A 19,353-nucleotide genomic window follows, 5' to 3' on the forward strand; every position below is an offset into this window, starting at 1 on the left:
TAATTAGTAGATATGAAATTGTCTCTTCACTGCTTCTCATAGCATGTGGGCTTGATAGAAAAGAGCAACAAGGATGACAATTAGAGTAAAACATCAGCTGTATTGATTGTCGAGCACCTTAACCCTGGCATCTGCAAAATGGGCTTTATTTAAATCTGAATATCTTTTTATATTCTCCCTCTATTCCTCCTTCTATTTTATTTCAACATTTTCCTTCCTGCAAGAGGCAACATCTCCTGCTCAAAGCTCTCAACAAAAACATTAAAGTAGAATTTTAAAGCCTGATTTGGAGTGTGCTGATGACAGATTTTAAAGTAAACGAGCAATGGGGAGATTTAGGAGTGCCAACACCTGGAGAACCACTGGTATCCTTCTTGAAGTTTCTTCTAGAAACCTCAGGGAAGGTGGATGGCTTTCTTTTTGGGACTGTGATTTTATGGCCTTGTTAAGACAAATTGATTTGAATAGGGTGTTGCTTTCATAGTGCCAGGTCCAATCCTTGCTCTGCCTCACTACTTAACCATGGGATGGGAGTGTGAGAGGGGAGTGGAGTTGCTTATGTTTAGAGGACCATAAGACAGACAAGGATGAAACACACCCTTAACCCTTAACCTTAATTGCCTTTACTGAATACATTAATGTGTTTCAATCAGTTTCTGAAATAACTCTCTATTTTCTGAGGGCAAAAATCTCTTTCTATGGGCATGGCTGTAAGATGATGGTCCCTGTCAGTCCACAGCCCTACCTTTAGACCCAGTGCTGTTAAAGCCTTAGAATTTCCACCCTCCTTCTTTCAAAGTCACTTTTCCAGCTTCTGCAGTCACAAGAAAACATGGCACACCTGCATTGACAAATTATTGCCTGAAGCCAACGACTTGAATAGGGACTGAAACAGGACAAGGCAGAAGAAGAATTGCTTCATAATGTTTTATTCATGCACCTGACTGATGATGTATGGGCTACAGCTTTATGACGACTGGAAAAAAAGAAATTTGTTGTGTCTTTTGGGGTTTTCTTTTTTGTTTGTTTAGGGTTTTTTTTATTATTATTTTTATTTTTTTAAATTTATTTTTAAAATGGTAATGATGGAGACCATGGTATATTAAGCACAAAAGGAGAGTGTTCTCTGAAACAGAAGATATTAAGTCACTTGGGTTCTTTAGTGAAAGAAGAAAAGCTCAAACCTTAGCTTCTCATTTTGGAAACTGAAGTTAGAAAAGCACATTCCCTTGATGCCATTTCAAAAAGACATAGCTAACATTGCCCCTGCAAAGGGAGGTATTTTGATGTTTTGCAAAGAAAACCTGTGACAGAATCACATCTCTGACAGTCGAGATGAAGGCACAGCTATCATGGAAATAAGGTCCCTTGTGCATCTCTTTTTTCCCCTAAATCAGCTGTGAATAGCTTTTAAACTATCTTTGTATTTTTGAAACTAGGATCTTGAAGTGCTGCCTGTATCACAAAATCTGCAGTTCAGTGTGCAGGCTAAAATGTTCAGCACAAAATGTGGACTTGATATTCAGACAGAGAATGCTTCTTTGTTATTGGCAATACTAGTGTGAATTCTAGATCATCAAACCAGGTTCACAGTGCTGCAAACAGACAGAAGGAAAGAGTCAAAAACTTTCTGCCGTGCACACAGCAAGAGCATATCTGAGATGTAATCGTGACCTGCCTGATGCACCTTTCATCTAACAGGTGAGGAGGGTCTACCAGCAACAGAGACACAGCATAGACCATAAACTCCAGAGCCTTAGAATGAGTACTTCTATAGAGTAAGTGGTCACACAATCCATTTCTGATTTGTATATTTTGTCCTGATTATTTTTTCCAGTCTTCAAAAAAGAAATTAGGATCATGGGTAGCCCAAAATTTACCTCAGAAAGTCTTTAAGTACTTAATTTTAAAACCACCAAAAACAAATGCTTCCTCAATTCTACTTCTCAATGCCAAGCATATTTGGCAAATCTTACTGAAATTTTGCATTTGTTTTGGAAGAAGAAACAGAGTTAATTTCCACCGAGTAGAAGTGTCTACAAACGCCTCTTTAATCTGTGAGCAGCAGATTCTTTGGCATCCTCACCTCTTCCCTGTGGCACAGCAGCCCAGAGTCCAGACCTGCTGCCTATGTCCATACTGGCCCTGTAACAGAAGATGGCAGCAAAACTTACTGTGGGATCTGTGCTTGTAAACCCAAATTGATTTCAATGTATATAATATTCAGCCACCAAATAAGTTCCCTTCTGTATTTTTTAATAACTCTGCATTAATTCCTGTGTTGTTTGTGTGGCTGAATTAGTTTTCCTTATGCTTTTTTTTTTTTTTTTTTTTTTTAATTCACCTATGATTTTACTTCAGAAAATAGAGTTCACACAAGTGAAATTAATGCAACACAAAGGGTTCCTTCTGGTTGTTATTGACTGCTATGTAGCAACCAAAAGCCCTTTAGTTCTGATCTATTTTCCTGTCAGATGAGGTTTGGACATTTTCCAAGGCACATCTTGTATTCTTCAAACAACAGGGACTGATCTTAGCCTCACTTTAACTCACTTACTGGCAATAACTCCTGATTTGGCTCTACTACTTGACTTTTGTGTATCAACACTGATTTAAGCAGCCTGAAGGTCCGGTGCTCTTGGGACATATTACAAGGAACACGTGTCCTATTAAGGCACTTATAGTCTCTGAAAATTTTAAATATGACACTGGTGGTTACTAAAACCAGTGGGGTCTGCAGAGATGAAATACTTTGGGAAAATAACGTGTCCGTAATCTTGACAACCCCAGATGTTCTGGAGGTTTAATGATGTTGCACCCCATGGAGATGTAGGGGCTGCACGGTGTAGCTGGTGAAGGCATTTGTTCTGTAACTCTGGAGGTGAGCAGCCACACGGTACAAATGGAGTGCAAATTCTCTCTGTATCAGGGGCATCAGATCTGCCACTTGGGATGGGCTTAGGCTGGAGTATTTCATGAGGGACCTCTGGGCAGAGCTCTAGTGAAGCAAAGGGGCTGAGGAGGTGCTGCAGCAAAGGGGCTGAGGAAGTGTGACCCAGAGCGTGTTCTTTCTCAGCTCCACTAGAGTGCAGCTTTGCCACAGCCAAAGCTGAGAAAAGCAGCTCAGACCTCGGGTGCCGCAGCAAATTCCCTCAGCATGCCTTTATCCCAAACACTCTTGTCTCACTGAGATTAGGATGCAGGTCCTGTTACTTGGTTATGTACAAATCCATATTAATTTTCAAGCAGATCTTATATTAAAGAATAAGAAGTCTTGTTAAAGGACAGACTTTTTTTTTTCCTAGTCAAATCAGAGATTTTGATTATACTCTGAAACTCAAGTACAGCACTGATTATAGTGGACCTAGATAAATGCTTAAAGTTTGGCATATGCTTAGTTGTACATGTTTGAATTGACTTTCTACATCAGAATATCCTTTAATATAAAACGTGGAAGAGGTAGGGAATTTGCTAGAATTGACTAAGATATGGTCAGCTTTTGAGACTGCACTGTACAGTAAAATATGTTTATACTTCAACACAGAAGGCACAGCTAAGTTGTTATACTGTGTATCTGTTCAATGAGCGCAGAGAAAATTCCAAAATTAGATTAAACTTTTGAACTTTCTGCAAAGGAAGAAAACAAAAAGTGTTTTGATACATTTTGATACTTTATTAAGAGATGGTTGCTTTCCAAATACTGATTAATCAATTAATGTAATGCTTTTGTCATCTGTGAAAAAAAACCTTTGTCTGCCCTCCTCCAAACTATTTCAACAGGAGTATCTTTAGCTGCCTGTTTCACTGAAACCCACTGATATATGCAGCTGTACTGCTTAGATTATTTCTGAACTTCCCCTCTGAAAAACACATTTTATAACCTAGTCTCTTGTGGCCTGATTCACACCACAGTGGAAGTTACAGATTCTCCTTCCCTACCTTATGCACCTGGCCCTCCTGCATCCTTTTTATGCAGCACTAAATACTCTGACAAGTTCCAGAGGAGCAGACCTGAATAGACATACTCTCTATAGAAATCTTGTAGAGAAAACTTAGCTGGTACACACAGCTGAGACAAATTGGTCAGAAAAAACAAAGGGAAAAGAATTATAACTTCACCTGTCTATCTCAATTGAAGTAATGAATGACTGCTCAAACCACAAAAGATAAATTGAAATTAAACCTGGCTGATAAGAAACATTAGTTTATTTAAGGTGAGTCAGAGGTCTCAATTCAATTCACCTAAACCTGTCGGGATATTTAAATAGCTGTATTAAACACTGATATAACCATTGTTTTTCAAGTTAAAAAGGAAAAAAAAAATCCTTTCATTGAAACCACAAATGCTGTGTCTTTAACTAGCTCTAAAATATTGTAGCTTACAAATTCAGTGGTTATCAATGGTTATGAAAGTGCTTAGGGAAATTGTTTTTCAGCTGCTTCTACTGGGGACGATTAGATTTGTGCTAGTATTAGCCATACCTATGAAATAATTTTTTCTACAGGCACACTTTAAAGAACTGGATATTTTGTGAAAGCATTTGGACTGTCCTCACTTGCATCATTGCCTTCTGACGGATTGTCTTCAGAGCAGTTTGGCCTGTGGCCTGCCAGGCACGTGACAGTCAAAATCGTTTTTTGTCCCCCTAATCCCTGCTCTTTTAAAGATGTGCTTCTTTAGAAGCCATGCCATAGAGCCACGCTTTCAAAACCAGCTGTCATCTGCAATAGCTGAACACAGGATGAATCCAGCTCACTGTTTCATTGAGAGCAGAGCAGGGCCAAGCTGAGCCCTTTACAGCATAGCCTGAAATGTCCTCAAGCTTCAAAGAACCTTAGACCGGCTCTTAATTATTCAGGAAGCCAGGAACTCTTCCAAAGTATTTCCTACATCAGGAATGCTGCCTGAGCTGCTCAGGTAGTTCTGTTTGCCTCAAGATTGTACCTCTGCTGGTTGTGACCATTGCTCACCACATCCTCCCAGAAAACCCAGCCTTAAAAACTGGCAGGTGAGCAAAGGCAGGATGAAGAGAGGAATACCCTGAGGTCTTTGTTCAACAGAATGGATATCTGCAATTGAAACAAAACAGCTGAAAGCCAAAGTTGCTTCTGTAATAAATAGTAGCTTTTGTTATGCCTTCTAACAATGTTTTGCCCTCACCAAGAAAGGGCATGTGATCCTGACATTCATGGTACCCCAGACATATTACTGCAGGGTTTAGTTTGTGTACCTAATTAAAGCTGGAATGTCTCATGGCTCACTGCAGCTTTCCATCACAAGAAGCCTCTTGACATTATTTATGCAACTGCTAAGTGACACAGAAACACATCCAAGGGAGAAGCAGAGAGGAACAAATGGGTAAGGAAAGGTCAGGGTAATACCACGTGGCTGCTTCCTAGGAATTGAAAGAGAAATTCTGCTCCTTTTGAACCCCTCCTTTTCTGTTCTTTGTTAGCAAAATTAGTGTATGGGTTGTGACATTGAGGGCTTAATTTTCCTTTTATTGCTTTTGAAGGCCACAAATACACACAAAGCAGTAAAGTGGAAATATTAATGTAGATGTTCACCATTAAAGCTGCCAGCAACTGGCTGTCACACAGACAGCATCATTTCTCTTTGTGCTTTATGCTGCAGACACACTCAGATCAGGTTAAGACACTTAAATGTATTCTGTGTGTTTCAGGAACATCTGTTGGCAAATTGTCATCTGAGAACAAATCTGCCAGCCTCCATCAGAAATGCCTGTAATACGAGCTTATATCAAGAGCCCAGGCGTGTAGCAGGAGCTCAGCATTGACTTGAAGCTTTTGGGTTTTTGGTCATGGTATACCAGCCTCTGAAATCTAGTATGCAGGAAAAGATCTCCAGTCTGATCAGTGGAACATAACAGGTTTTGTAAGAGGAGCAATGTAATGGATGAGCAGGTTTGAAGGAAATAGAAGGAAATGCTTTCTAATACAACATGCAGTAATCTGTAGAAATTGTTGCCATTGGATGGTGTGGATGCTAAGAGCTTACAAAGGTTCAAAAAGTGACTTAATAAATTCAAGAAAAATAGAAAAACCACAGGAGAATATTAATTGCATCACCACATCCCATTCACGGGGCCTTATGTCTTGGATAACTGTAAGCTTTAATGTACCTGGGAAATACTACTTTAATCTTGCTTTGGTCTCATCCTTGTACTTCTGCTACTGGCCATTCTCCAAAAAATCCCAAAACCAAGTAGAGTTTTTTGCATTATGGAGAGGAATAAATTTCACAGATGCTTCTTTTACAGTTAAATCCTTAAAACTAAACAAACTCTCATGCCATCATTTAACATAATTTTACATGCAGTCAATCAGGAAGTTTCCATCTAAACTGCAAAAAATGATGAGTGGCAGGCCCAGGATGATTTATTTCTTTCAACATGCTGTTTCCTTTAAAACCAAACACATATGAATATGAAATATTTGCTTTATATCTTGTGCAACCAAAAAAAAGTTGCAATGACACAAGAATTTTCTGATCTGCAGGAAATTCCACTCAAAATATTCTCCCTGTCATAAAAGGCTTCTAGCCTGTAACAGTTTAGCTCTTCAGATCTATGACTCATGTATGTTGACATGTTTGCTCTAGGTTGATATTGAGCAAAGAAAGACTGTGACAAAAGAGTCTTTTTTCTAAGAAGTCTATCATGAAAATGTAGATCAAGAAAAAAACTATTCTAAGTGTCTCTAGCTAAGGCCAGAAACTAATTAAATGAGATTTTGAAGGACAAAGTGAGAGCTTAACTGAAAATTAGGAGAGTGAAGGGAAAGAGTTCAGATGAGGTTAGAGATTTTTTTTTGAAAAAAAAAAAAGAAAAAGAAAAAAGAAAGAAAAAAGGGAAAAAAAATGGCCAGTGGCCTTGCTGATAGACTAATGGTTTTGTGGGGCAGAGGTAGAACTATGTTACACTTCACAGACCTGACATGACCTAGGGTGACTGACATTCTTTCTTTCAAATTTCCCAATCACTAAGGTTATAATTTGGTTCATACTGCCTCTAGTCTCTTCTGAATGTTCATTTCTTCATATTCAGAAAAATTCCACAAATCCTGAAATGGTATAATAAAAAAATCTGTGTTCTATTTTGTTTTGAAACACCAAGAAATCCAGATTCTGATCATTCATGTTCACTTCTAATCTGCACAGTAAGTGAATCATTTTTAGCAGTGAACTGACTTTGGCATGCACATTTTTTGCAGGACCTTAAATAGTTCTTAGCTGTTGAGTATGAAGCTCCTCAGAGTGTTAAAAAATGTGCACTGTATAAGGCAAATGAAATTTGAAAACATTATGTTTAAACATTCACAAATTTTAAGGTGTTTTAATCTGTGTTGTGCTGTGTTGACTTGCAAAGGTTCCATGCCAGAAGAGGTTTTCATGGGCTAAAATGTCCTTGATATAATTCAGTTCCTGGATGGTGTTTAAACTTTAGCAAGAGCTGTGTAAAGCTGACACTGAGCCCAGATAAATCTGATGAGTGAGATCTTTCAAAGGGAGCATTAAGGTCTCATGGAATTTTGCTTACTGGTATCAAAAATTCCCATTTTTGTTAGAGCTTGAGAATGCAAATAAAGAAAGAACGGTATTGGATCATACTCATGGATTTAAATGTTTTGTTCAGAAACACAAACATCAAGTTTTGGATACATGGTTATCCTCTGCCACAACCATCTGAAATTAACCATGTTTAAACTAATACGCACTGTGAAACCAAACAGCAGTGCCTTAAAATGAAAGTAAGGGAAAAATTGTGCTGGGATTTCCCCAAGTTAGTCACCTTTGGTGTAGCCTTTCTGTGAATCATGTCAACAGAATTAACACTGACTTCAGGGGAGCAGACCTCTCCATTAGTGCCCAACAGTGAAAACCCCTCTGACCTGAGCAATGCCACACACAGCTTGGGCTTCTCCAGCAGGAGCTGTTGGTGCATGTAGCTGTCAGAGTCTTCATCTCCTAGCCTGACAGTCTAGCTTAATTCTTAGAAAGCAACAGAAGAACACTGTCCCCAAGCTGTGAATGAAGTTGTATGGCTTACTGGTATCACCAGGATTTGATTGATGGTGTGCCTGTGCAGAATTTATGGGAGCAAGTCACTTACTTCAGAAGAGAGAGTGACACTGTTAGGATTTCCTATACCAGAGGATCAGAAATGCTGTACTCTATTGACTGCCATAGGTGGGTGGTCACTTCAGCCTTTTATCCAGTAGTTTATGAGGCCTTTAAAATCTTAAAATGTGCTTATGTTGTAGCAATACCCAGAAGGATGGACTGACTGCAAAAAATATAGTGGAAATCTAGCAAAACCCTTGCCTTGGCATTGCTGGCAATTCTTTTGACAACAAAGCCATTCATGTTTTGCAGGCAATATAATCTCATTGTATTCCCTCCCACTTCCTTACTCTTTGTCCTGCACATGCTTGTAAAGAAATGATCCATTTCTCCTACCAAAATTTCCCTCTCGCTCTGTTTTGGGAGAAATGCAGAATTGATTTTTATTTTGTTTCCAGATCTACCATCCTATTCCCTATAGCATGTTCCTGTTAAGATTCTGTGGCAAAGCTTCTGAAGAACTTCATGATACAAGAGTTCTGTGTCCCCAAATGCATTGCAGTGTAAATGGGCTGGTTCAGAGCTGCTCTGATTGCTGCCATGATCAAAAGTGCCACCAAGGGGTAAAGCACTTGACAGGGCACAACACACATACCTTCTACTCCTTACTGTAGGGATGAGAGGGGGGCTTGGGAAAGATACTTAATTTTAACCCATCTGTAAGACAAGTACTTTTGCTGTGAAGAGCATTGAGATGTCCTCCTGGAAAGAGCTAGGTATTAGTAGTGTTAAATACGGCTTAAAGCCTTTGGCTCTTTCTTGTTTCCAGTTGCTTGAGCAGTAATATGTTCATCTGCTGGGAAACTCACCTGTGGTTTTCCCATGTGAAACTTAATATTAAGTTCTCCTAGGTGGATTCATAAAACATTCCTCATAATCCCCATTTATTTCAAGCCATTTTGCAGCTCTGAATAGCACAGTGCCTCATAAAGAACGTTTCCTTTCATTCAAAAACCATTTGCATTTTATTTGTGCCTCAGAGGAAGAACAATCCAAGCTGATTACAATCCACAGACACTGTACGTAATGAAAAATTAATTGCATCAATCTTTTTGCTGTACTGGTCTTAACAACTCATTTTCAAGCGGTCATTTCTCCACCTGCTCACCGAGGCCCAGGCAGCTGAAGCAAGCCCATCTCTGACACTGACTGAATACCAATGAAGCCAAGGTCACCTGAAGCCAAGCGAGTGGGAGAACAGCACCCAGAAAAAGATGTCACTTTTGGACCAGCAGCAATCACTGTGTGATAGAAATTGAGTAAGTAACTGGAACACAAATCTTAGTGAAAACACATTGACAAATACACCTGTGTAAAAGGAAAGCTGCAAAGGAGAAGAAAGGATGTGTTGAAATGAGAACAACAAACAGAGGTAGTTTTGGCTGTCTTCATCAGAGCTGCCACTTGGCAAACATTGATGGTGGTTGTAAATCAAGATTTGCATGCTGGCTCCAATGCTAGTGATTTGTTCTGCCAGGTAAAGCGCTCTTGCAGAATACATATTTATCAGGACATAGTTTCTGCTTTCTGCAGTCAAAGTTGCTAAAATACAAAGGAAAAGTATCCATTAAAAATCCATACTTTACAAAGCAAGAAGAAAAAGCAGGGTGTGTGTGGGCAGGATTGATACCTGCTGACTTCCTGCATCAATAACCCTGCAAAGCAGTAATTTTTATCCCCTGCTTGCACTGAAAATATTCTTTGGGTGCAATTCAGTGCAAGCCATAGGTAAAATATTTCATGTGCAGGAAGTGTTCCATGTTGAACTGTGAAAAATTACTGGAACTGGCAAAGGAGCGTAATTTCTTGATATTGGTTGAAACTGTTTGAGTATTTCAAATTCTCTTATGACTTGATCAGAGCCCTGAGATAGGTGTATGGGATGGCTGAATTTCAGCCATCTTGTGGAGACTTTCATCATCATCCTCTGCCTGAGAAAATGGTTGGTTTTATATTTCACCACAGTTTCAGATTATTTTAGGAAGAGAACAGAGTAGTCAGGAGAAGGGGCTCAGCCAGGTGGGACAAGTAGGACACAGTGATTACATGCATGACTAGAAGATGTATTGCTAATACAGTATCTAAATATTGATAATACAGTATCTAGATAACAACTAATCTATTACAGGTTTACAGTCTTAGGCCTTGCAGGAATCACAATTAAAAAGCAGCAAAGCAGCTATGGAGTTATTTTAGGATTTCATCTCTGCATTTGACCAGCCCTTAGTGCTTTTACTCACAGCCTGGAAAGACCACTTTGTCCCATTGGCCCATCAGGTTTTTGTACCCTTTTGCAGGCCAATATGCACCCAAGTCAATCACAAATATCTTGACTCCCCCATCTCTGGAAGCATTAATTATGTGAACATAATTAATACACACCTGGTGTTCTTATCTTAGACAAATGACATTGCCCCTCAGGGACAGGAGAGGGAGGGTGTGTGCATGTGTGTGACACACACACCCACCCCAAAGACCAGGATATCTTTTGTTTCATTCACATGGTGTCAGTTTTTCTATTTTTGCTTAGATATATGCACATTCTCCAAAGTAAACAAACCTATGTTTTTGAAGGAACATATTTTATCTTTTGGGGATCTAATGTTACATGTAGGAACTTAAAAAAGAATACAAGGCAACATTTAAAAAATACATTGTGGTTCCCTATGTAGCAGAATTTAAATTGAATTCTTTTAATTGATTGTAATCATTACTTTTAATTTTCCTCTAGAAAGTGCTTGCTACAGTTCAATAATGGAGGGAAGAAACAGCTGGTCTGTGCATTTGTGAGTGAGCAGCATTTAATAAGGTAATATGTTCATTTTATAGGTGTCAGGAATTATGAATTTATGCCAGGTCAAATTAGTGTACATGTTTTCACACAGCACAGTGAAGAGCTCCATAAGTGAGCACTGTGGTGTTTAGGATGCCTGTGAAACATCTACTTCTGGAATAAGAGGAGAACCTCTGTGTTATGGAGATGTTATGGAGATGCAGCCTTTTAGAACAGAAGTGACAGGTCACATTTAACTCATACCTCAGTATTCCCCCCAAATAACTGAAACCAACACAAAGCTGCTGGCTGTAAAAAATATGACTGGTGCACAAGCCTCAGGCTCCTATCATTTTCCTACTACAAAGTGCCCCATAGCATTTTAGTAATATGAATAAAAACTAATTTTCCTTTTTCTGCCGAGATAGGAGTATGATATTGTTTGTAGTGTAGATAAAAAACAGACATCAAACTCTATTAAACTTTGGGCTAGACTTTTTTGCTTCTTCCCATAACCAAATAGTAAATATTGACTGAAGTAAGTTTATCAATATTTATTTTGAGGGAAAATAAATCTTGCTGTTTGAGAAACTATAAAGCCAATTTTGTCACGGAAGGAGATGACTCAAATGGTAAATTTCCCAATAATAATCTCAGTGGCTTTCAGCAAACAGAGAACATAAAAAGGGAATGATCCACTAGGGAACATTCAAAACTGACTTCCAGAGGTAACCACGCGTTAATGCCAGACGGGTGCCCAACAACTTCTGCTTTTAGACACAGTGCAATTTTTAGAACTCTTTTGTGAACTTCTCCATTTGGAAGGCGATGATGCACTTGTGCCTGTAGAGAGACAGGAACTGCATGGTTTGGGCACCTACTGCCCAGACAGAACAGAGGGGATGCCTTGGGTTCAGGGTATGATGCCAGTCCCACCTAGAAGATATTTACTTCATATGCCAAACACAAGGAGAACACAGGCTTGTGAGGGAAAGGGAGAATGGGGAAGGCAGAACTTATGTGGGCAGTGAAAATAATTTACTTCTCAGCCCAGAGAGATCACAGAGGGACAAAGAGGTGTGAGACAAGGACAGAAATAGCTGGCAGTCTGCACAGCTGTAACTGGGGAGAAAGCAACTAACCTTATTCAGCTAATGTGAGCCAGTGCTCCTGCCAGCACAGGAGGGAAGGGATGTCCCTGGTCCTGAACAGGGACAGAACAGGCACAATGGTGTAGGGACACAGTCCTGTGCAATGTGTTCTGGGATGACCCTTCTTGAGCAGGCAAGTTGGAGCAGATGACCCACTGTGGTCCTTTCCATCCTAACCTGTTCTGTGACACGAGCTGGAGCTCTTTGGCCTGGCACACTACAGTCTGCCAGCAGGAGGTTCAGAAAACTGACCAAGACCCTAATTTCAGCTCTTGTATTCTATTCTTTCTTGCTTAGCTCTGCTCTTTATCTTGTTGTCTGTGCACAAAGTCTGTGTGGATCTATGCATGTCAGGGAAAGGTCTGAGTCAGCCCTGAATTTGCTGACCCTTGGCTAGAGGAAGTAAGTTGTGGCACTGAACTGGATGCAAGTAGTACCTTGTGCTTACTGAGGCTGGACCAGGACTTTGCTATCACTTGTTTTTTGAGGCTCTATCCAAGACTAGAACAGCATTCCTGCTTTCTTCCACCCTCTCACTGGAAAACCACATACTCTCAGGGGTAGAGATTGACTTCTCTCTCCTTACTCCTCTATCCCTTTCACTGGGAGGGAGAGAAAAGGATTGTCTTGAGACCAATAAATGAAGAGTTCTGCCAACATGATTTAATATTGACTGTATAAAATGTCAATTATTAAATGTTCCATACCCAGTGATAAGGAAAGGAGGAGATGGATTACCAGCTCCGTGACATGTTGGAAAATATGCTTAGCTGAGATGAATACTCAAATTCTCAGGTTAGAGATTACTGCATTGGATAAGACAGGAGCACATGGAAAGGTGCAAAACATAATACTTCGTAGGGCAGGAGGAATAATTTCCCTAAAAGGACTTCAACTAATAGTTTTGACTGGTTGTAAACTGATCCTTGAATTATTTTCTGTTGACCTTCAAGAAAGTACCTGAGTATCAGGAGGATTTGGGGGGCTCCAAAAGCAGTGCTGTCACTTGCTTTGTTTTCAGCACAAAGCTCTGATCCCTTGGATATTACTCATTAAAATATGTGCATCTGGGAGAAATGGTTATAAGAGGCCAACTATTTCCTTCAGAAATATTTTGTCTTTAGAAATTTTCTTGACTGTTTATATGAGCATAAAAGGTGAGATGTTTTAATGGTGAAATCACTGCCGGCTCCTGCAGGGTAAAAAAAACCTACCAAAATCCAACCAATGGTCATCATCTTAAGATGTTAAGGTGGGATGGATAGCCATTGTTCCTCATTCTCTGTGAGAATGATGACCATTCTCATGTCTCTCAGTCTCTTAGTGCCAGACTGCTTAAAACCCTGTTTGCATGCACACATCTTGGTACTTGGGAGTTTGTGGCACTTACAGATGTGCCGCATCTGCCTCTTACAGATGTGTTTGTGTGTGTGTGTGCCGCACAGGTGACAAGAGAAGTCTGCAGTTGCAACTCAGCTCAGTCTCCCATGCTAGATCAGTATGCTGGCTGGAGACATCCTGCTAGGATAATGCAATGGCTGGAGACATCCTCCTGACTCCACTGAAAAGGGAGGCTTTGATTTAAGAAATCAAGCCGTGTCCTCTCTGTCTTCTGTCTACAGTGGTTGTTAGGAAGGCAGCTGGGGTGACCTCTTCTCCCTGTTTAATTACAAGCTTTTGCTTTCCTTATTTTCTCTAGAGTTCTAGCCCAATTTTCACTCCTAGAAACCACACTGATTTTCCAAAATGCTCCCATTTATCAAACAGTATCCTGAGGTTTTCCTAAGAAGGGTATCCAGGCCCAGGAATAATGCCTCAGACATTTGTGCTCCATTTCTAAAGCCAGAAAAAGAAAGCAACATGATCCAACTTGCTGTCCTCGTGCCATTGTTACTCTGCATAACGAAGATTGAACCGGCAGGATCTGCACAAATTACCACCAGAGTGAGGACACAAAGAATAGGTAGAAGAAAAAGCACATATCAAATTTAGAACTAATATTGTAGTAAAAGTGGTACCAACTGAAGGGGAGGACCTTTAAAAACTAATGTTATATAATAGAATACAATGTTAACATTCCACACTGTACAAAAGAGTTTCCTTAAGGCTACATTCTGCCATGGCAGGATTTATCTCTGTAGGTGAATGGAGAGGAAAGACAATTGCCAAGAAGAACAAGCGAGTTATTCTCTCTTCCTGTGCTAGCAGTGACAAGTGGCAGAAGAAAGATCAATCACCACTCTCCACATTGCTCTCCAGGATTTGAAGCAGTTTTATGCGAGACCTGGAGGAAATGGATGATGCTTGGAAAGGTGATTCTAACAGCTAAAGATTGTAATGATTTCCCCCAAATAGAGGAACTGTTGAGGACTCTTGAGTTTGTGGGTATCCAGTTTTTCTATATGATCTCTAACCCAATCCTCCTTGACAAGGGGCAGCTCTTCTTTCTTGCAGACTTTCTCTCTTGCCTCTAGGGTTTGGGATTCCTGAGGGCTGGCCTTAGCAGTAAAAACTGAAGCCAAGAAGCCATTCAGTAACTCCACCTTCTCTTATCTTTTGTCTTCTGGGCACCAGTGAGTCATCTATGAGTTCTCCACAGTGCTGTCCAAATCAATGCCAGGCTTAACCTGTGCCAAAGGACAAAAAGAACTTAATAGTGAATGAAAAGAGGGGTGTTTTTTCCAACAAAAGTGTGAGGATAGTGGTGGGAATGTTGTGAAGAAAAGGCTCTGGGGAATTATTAAAAGTCATGCTTGTAGATCGAGGGCTTTAATAAAATAAAAAGAGCAAAGAGGAGACTATGTGCACCCTGATGATAAATGAATATGCCTGCTTAGTACTTCAGGGATGGATTAAGCTGTTGAAAAAGCATTCAACATTGGCTAAAGGACTGTAATATATGTGAAATTCCACAGTTAATGCATCATTAAATAATTTGCTGCAACTGATTTATAGGTGCAATATACTACACTATGTCAAACCGTGCAGGATAATAAATGGTATCACAAAAATATACTATTGAAACTTTTGTTCTAATCAGTCTTTTGAGTTTTAGTAGAACATAGTTCTGCAGAATTGTCCTATTGATCCTGATGGAGTAACATGTAAAATCTTCATGCTACATATATTTTAAGAGCTTTTCTTAAGCAATCTGCGTTGTGGTCCAGTGAATCAGGCACTGGATTGTGACTTGTGGGACCTACACTCTGGTCCTTGCTCTGTCATTGAAAGTCTAAGCTGCTGACCTAAGTTTTTCCAGGTTGAGTGCCATAATGCCCACTTTGAGACCTGTGCTCTCTCTTTCCATGGACACAATGTACAATCCCGCCACCTACCTGCACATACTGGACACAGAGGGCAGGGAAGGGGGTGATAACCATCAACATCTGAATCCGACCTTGATAGGACTTGGCTGGCTTACATCTTCTGGGGAACATCTTACCACTCCCCACAGTCAGTGTTTGAAAAAGAAATGCTTGTTCCTTCTCTTCCAAAAGAGAATATTCAGGGCAAAAAACAATCCACGTGTCCTACCCTGTTAGTGCTTCTTTTCTATTAAGTTCTCTACAGAAGAAGGAAATGATCTTGGTTCACTTTGGATCTTGCCCAAAATGTTCTTCCCCTCATCCTCCACCCTCTGCTTTCCAGAATGTGCCTAACCTCATGTTGCAGAGTCTTGCTAAGCAAGACTCACAGTCACTCTTACTGAAGAAATATTCTCACTTGTAGAAAACAATTATTTACTAGGCCAGGTAAGGAGAAGAGTAGTTTAATCTTGGAAAACTGGTGGTAAGACATTCAATTGAAGGAGATCCTCTCTTCTAGTCCCTATAGGACAGTGTTTGTACTTTGAAATGTCTCTTTTGGGACCAATGTAAAGGACCCTGATGCTTGCTGGTGCATTTAGATTCACCACTCTAATGGATGAGCTAATTGTAATTAATAATTTATTTGATTAATTTAACCCCTTTAAGCTTTTGTGCTCTTCTGTTTGCAAACATGACTATTTTTTTTCCATCTTTCTAAATTATTAAGCAGGCATTTTATTCAGCTATATTTCAGCCTACAGGAAATAATTGCTAAGTTTTATTTGAATCTGTTGTTCATACTGTGTGATTGGTCATGCTGTAATTAAGAACTGTATTCTTTTGCATTTTGTTAGAATTCAGAGTATGCCAACGATCTCTAATTACAGAATTACAGAATATGTTGAGTTCAGATCCTGGCCCTGCACAGAACCATCCCCAAGAGTCACACCATGTCCCTGAGAGCATTGTCCAAAGGCTTCTTGAACTCTGTCAGGATTTATGCTGTGACCACTTCCCTGGGGAGCCTGTTCCAGTGCCCAACCACCCTCTGGGGGAAGAACCTTTTCTAATGTTCAACATAAACCTCCCCTGACACAGCTTCAGGCCGTTTCCTCAGGTCGTGTTACTGCTCACACAGAGAAGAGAGCAGTGCCTTTACCTCCTCTTCCCCTCACAAGGAAATTGTAACTGCAGTGAGCTCTGCCCTCAGTCTCCTCCAGGCTGAACAGACCATCTGACCTCAGCCACTCCTCACACAGCTTCCCCCCAAGGCATTTCACCATCTTTGTTGCCCTCTTTGGGACAGTCTAATAGTTTCAGTGTCTTTCTTATATTGTGGAACCCAAAATTGCGCACAGGACTTGAGGTGGGGCTGCCCCAGTGCAAAGCTGAATGGGAAAATCCCCTCCCTTGACAAGAGACTTCACCAGGTTCCTCCATCCTCACTGGCTGCTCATTGTCCAGGGGCTCCATGCAATCTCAAGTGCAGACCTTCAGTCTTGGTCTGCTCAAAGTTGTAATTGTACCTCTTCCAGTTCTGCTCCCAGATTTCCTGGGAGGTTGCACAGGTTTCCTGGGTTGACAGGGGACCTGACTTGTTACTTTCCCTTATGGTTTCTGGGCTGCTGATAGAAACTGTCACTGCCTCTGCTCTGCCTGGGCTGCCCAGCTCAGACAGGTCAGGGCCGTACCAGTCACCCAGGTCACTGCCCTGCTCATCTTGTGGCCATCCTCAGCTCCCAGTTTGCCTTCCATTATGAGGTCACTCAAATCTTGCAGTTCTCTGGTAAGTGTTTTTTTACTGGAGTAATTCTGAGGAGAGTGTTTAGTACAAAACATAACAGAGAATCTCTCTGCCTTGGTTAAAGGAAGAATTAAAGAGTCTTTTAGCAGTGATTTTGGCATTTTAGAGAAGAAGGTGGTTCATATTTTGAATGAAGCTTTAAATTTCTCTAAGTGCCTGACTGCAACAGTGTTTGTAAGCAGTGATAAGGGAGAACTCTTAGGTTTAATAAATAGGAGGTGTCAGTAATGTAGGTGCAACTTAAGCACTTAGAATGAAGAGGTTCTGTGAAAAGAAGAAACCACATCTCCTGAGTAGATTCTTAATATTGGTCAAAACCAGACACCTTTTGAAGGACCAATTATTTAAAAATAACCTTTAAGGAGGATCACGTTTTGAGATAGATATGTAACTTTTTTAACATTTATGGGGTTTAAAAACTTCTTTCTAGAGGTCAGGAAGTCTCACTTTCTAAAGGAAAGATTTCCAAATGCATTAGATTTGCACAGCACCCACCTATGAGACCAGATGCAAAGGATGCTAGGAAAAGATGGTATTCCACTGGGGAAGGGGAGGCAGACATTAAAATGTTAGGTTTGGCCAGACTGAGCATGGCAGTGCCCTTTGGTACATGGCTGTTGATGAGAATGCTGGTCTGAATTACAAGAGGACAAAGTACCAGGCACGCTAGTGAGTTCTAGAGCACACAGGACTATTAGCAAATTTTTATAACATAAGACCAGCTCTCTGCCAGTGCAAATCAGCTTACTCTTGCTGAAAGACATGATCTCAGTTGAAGTAATCAGTTACAGTTATGCTACTTTACTATGTATTCCAACTGAAAATCTGTCCAAGAGTATGTGCTAACCACCCTAATTGACAGAAAATGTTTCCAAGATTAAACACTGACCTCAACATCATCATTATCTCCTTAATACCAATCTTTACTGTACCATATGCCTGATAAAATACAGCTAGTGCAAAATAAGAAAACTGCTGCGAAGATGGAGAATCTGTTAAAGGAGTTACTCTTCTTTTAAGCCTTGGAAATACACTAACTCTGAGAAAACAGGCACTGGGAAAGGACCTTGGTGAGCTATGGTCCATTGTCAGAAATGTTGCAGCTAATTAGCAGCCAGAGTTTCCAGAGAGAACAAACTCTGACTTGATGGAATAGCTCCTTGCAGAGTCTCAGCCCCCAAGAGTTTTGATGCTGGCACAGTTACTGATGCAGCTTCTACATTAAATTAATCTAAAGAGGGAGCCACAACAAAGGACTTCTAAATGAAATGAATGTTCAGTACCTCATGCCTGTTTGTCACTTGCTTACTGACCACTGCTTTTTCAATTGCAGCATTTTCAGGAGGTGCAGTCATAGGGGAAAACAGAATTTTATGGCCCTTCTACTTCTGTAAGTCACTTACTACTATTATGAGTATTCTATGGGTTGTGTAGGAGTTGATATTTTTTTTTCCAGCATAAAAGAACTTCTGCTTCTGTCATAGAAGTATTTGCACTGAGTTGTCCAAGTTTTCTTCACATGTAGTGACTTATCCCACCAATTCCAAAAAGCTTCTGTCTGGTCATCTTCAGGATATCTCCTGTTGGCTCTCGGTGAGTAAAGACTGCAAACCACTGCTGTAGCTGGCAGGCTAAAGAGTCCTTGAGATCCTTCTTTACTTTTAACTGCATAATTTTGATGCACTTTCCTGAGAACAAGATAAGATATCATGTAACTTGCAGTGAAGCTCAGTGACTAAGCCATTCAGCATGGAATGAATGAGCTGCCACTATCTGCAAATCACTTGTGTGAGGTAAAAGCATTTTAAGTGATGAATTAAATATCATGGCTCTAGTTGCATGAATGAACAAATAAAAAAAGAATGGTATTGCCACATAGCTTGGTGAATCTTCCAATCTTTCCTGTGTACAGATGTGTCATCTCAACAAAGGCCTCTTTGTTTGCTTTCAGGTTCTAATTTCTATTTCATTCTTGGAAGAGTTATGTGTAGGCACAGCAGCCTTCCTCCAGTAAACACTCTTTCAGTATTATTCAAGCTGGATGTGATTCAGACAAATGAACCAAAAAATCAGCTTCTCATATGTGGGCAGAATGAGCAGAATTTCTTCCTTCTCCTAGTACAGTCTACCTCATCAGAGGTGCTTTTGAAGAAACAATTTTTTGTTCTTTCATG

General features: G+C 40.2%; 1 protein-coding gene across 8 annotated transcripts in view; it reads right to left on the reverse strand.

Moving 5' to 3' along the window:
- Window positions 1-2,086: 2,086 nt before the first annotated feature.
- Window positions 2,087-19,353, reverse strand: part of EPHA5 (EPH receptor A5) — a 221,462-nt gene continuing 204,195 nt past the window's right edge. For 6 of the 8 annotated variants that reach the window (XR_014590211.1, XR_014590212.1, XR_014590213.1 and 3 more), the window contains one exon: window positions 14,296-14,694. The gene's annotated coding sequence lies outside the window, so the exon portion shown is untranslated. Of the gene's footprint in view, window positions 2,146-9,145; window positions 9,385-14,295; window positions 14,695-19,353 lie in introns of those variants that run through there. The other 2 variants (XR_014590209.1, XR_014590210.1) reach the window with 2 other exon arrangements.

The sequence above is a fragment of the Zosterops lateralis genome (assembly GCF_965231275.1).
Source record: "Zosterops lateralis genome assembly, chromosome: 5".
NCBI classification, from domain to species: domain Eukaryota; kingdom Metazoa; phylum Chordata; class Aves; order Passeriformes; family Zosteropidae; genus Zosterops; species Zosterops lateralis.